This window comes from Nyctereutes procyonoides, unplaced genomic scaffold (genome assembly GCF_905146905.1).
Source record: "Nyctereutes procyonoides isolate TBG_1078 unplaced genomic scaffold, NYPRO_anot_genome, whole genome shotgun sequence".
NCBI classification, from domain to species: domain Eukaryota; kingdom Metazoa; phylum Chordata; class Mammalia; order Carnivora; family Canidae; genus Nyctereutes; species Nyctereutes procyonoides.
Window position 1 is genome coordinate 91,959,504 of NW_026575125.1, and position 2,648 is coordinate 91,962,151.

Below are 2,648 nucleotides of genomic sequence, written 5' to 3' on the forward strand. Positions count from 1 at the left end.
ACATGCAAAGCCATAAGTACTTTCACATACAGAATCTGACTTTACATGTGTATTTATGCATTTATGACTGTTCTAAGCTACAGTATTCATATCACTATTTAAACCATTACTTTCATGTTTTGACATACAAATTTTGCACCTCTGATCCACTTTCATTATTTGGGGATTTAATGAAACAATAAGAATTGAAAAGGAAAATATAATAAAGGTAAATAGTAATAAATTATTTGAATACATATTAGTATATATGTCAAATAAATATTAGCCAAAAATTAATGTACTTATAATTCTAACACATTTCTAACCCTTAAGAATGTGAGAATTACTAAGACTGTAATAGGATTTATCTGAAAATCATATATATCTTACATTTAACATTTATAAAATGTGTATTTCTAAAACAATACATAGATACTGATTAATTTACTTATTACTCTACTCAATATTATCATAGTAAGAAAGGAGGTGAAGTCAAGAAAGCATGATAGTTACTGACCCCAAGAAACACTGTCCTCTGTATAAGGTATATACTTTCATATGAAATGAATCACATTCAGCAATTGATCTTTTGTCATCTTACTTTACCATCTTTGCAACATGGTGAACTTGAATTAGGTCATTTGTTCTAAGAGGAGTAAAACCAGACATACAAGTATCCACATGGGAAAACATAATCCCCCCTTTCCTTTTTCATACCTTTCTGTGGGGAAAACAAAGCATTGTGGTAGAGTGGAAAGAACACTAAACTAGAAATCACTTTCTGGATCTTAGGCCTGACTTTACCACTTAGTGAATATGCAATTCAGAAGTCCCTTCACCTTTTAGGGATAATTTCCTTATATGTGAAGTGCAGTCAGTGGCTTTGACTAGATGCACTATCTATAGCTGTCTGTAATTCTGTGATCCATGGATCTCTTGTGTATTCCATATGGAAGTTCTTTGTGAAAATCTCCACGTAGAGTAGCTTTTTTTGTAATGAGAATTTTTTCTTGGAAAAACAGTATTCTCTTGTTTCTCTTGATGTCTAAACAGATTTAGACATTTAGATTAATTGATTTCCATCCTTTGAGCTGGGGGTGTAAAATTATAACTTCTCCCTTTGTTTCAGGAGGTAGTTATTCCTCTTTATTAAGCAACCTCATTCCTTAATTGTCAGCTGTGGAGGCCTCTCTGTTCCCCAGCCTCTCATTTTGTTTGACATATGTCAGCTTGTTTTTCTTTTATAAGACACTTGACAGATAATGAGAATTACTCCTTATTCCTGGAATTTCTGCTCTAAATGCTTTCCCATTCATTACATCAGAGAATTTACCTAATTTGTAATGAGTCCCTGTGTTGAGGCTAGCAACAATGTCAATGAATTAAAATGAAACAATCAGGAAATGACAACTTAACAGATGTCTGCTAATAAATGTGCGTAATGGGTCAGACCCCAAATCCCCACCTTGTTCTGGGGCACCACGAAAGTGCCATTGGCTCAATATTTGGTCTGCCCTGAGATTCACCAAATCCTCATTTCCAGAAATCCTCGAGAAGGATTTCCCTGGGATGAGAATTGAAGAAAGACATGCCCAGGTATATTCCATCTGTCACCTCATCAACATGCAGAAATGGCTGAATATTGCCTTACCTCACTGCCACTTCCTCCCGTGACATACCCAGAATCAGCTGAAAGGAAAAGGTAGGGAAAGAACCAGCTGTTTCTTAAAAGGAAACCTAACTGCAGCAGGGGACAAAGGTATAATCTAACTTCTCATAAAATTAACAAACAAAAGATTATAAGGGGGGAAAGGATGTCTATTCTTTGTATTTTTCAGAGTAATAATTCAGAGATATGGAGCATGTTTAGAAACTGAATCTCAAGCAATGTGAATTCTTTAGAGACATGGAGTATGTTTAGAAACCCTCAAGCATAATGTCCATAATATAGAAGTTACAAAGTTAGGTTTATAACTCAAGACCTCTGAATTCCAGTCCAGGGCTTTTCATTAGACCTTACACATGCATTGATGTTTTCCTTTTGCTAAAGCCTAGGAAGCCTTACTTTGATGGCAACACACAACTACTACCATCTGCTCTTTTAAAATTGTGTGAACATTGACCTACAAGTCACCACTATTTTCTTAGAGCCCAGGTAAACTAAGCTGCTCAACAATATCTTTTGGCATGTAGAAGAACCCAGTATCTAAAGACATAATTTGCCTAAGAAGGGAAGACTTTATCTGACCCCTATCCTCAGAGAGTTATTTATGAGAACTAAGCAAATGGGATGATGAATGTTAAGCATTTAGCATATAATGTCTGGCATACAGGATTCAAGACATGCTAGTCACTATGATTATCAGTATCCTTCATTCATTTCTGGTTTTTAAAATGCATGCGTGTGTGTGTATGTGTGTGTATAAAATTGGTTTCTTTTGTATCACCCTTGTTAGAAAGTAGAATTGTGTTTATAATGCTTATTGTTGTATGTACAACACCTAGATTAGTGCTTTACAATGGAGCACGTGATCAACACATAATTGTTTAATAGGTAACTGTGTCAGGTAGTTCCCATCATATAAAGATCCATTGAGCTAGAAAATGAGTTGACATAAAAAGAACTACTTATTTTTTCAAACTTGTTTTTTGACTGTGAGTATACCATA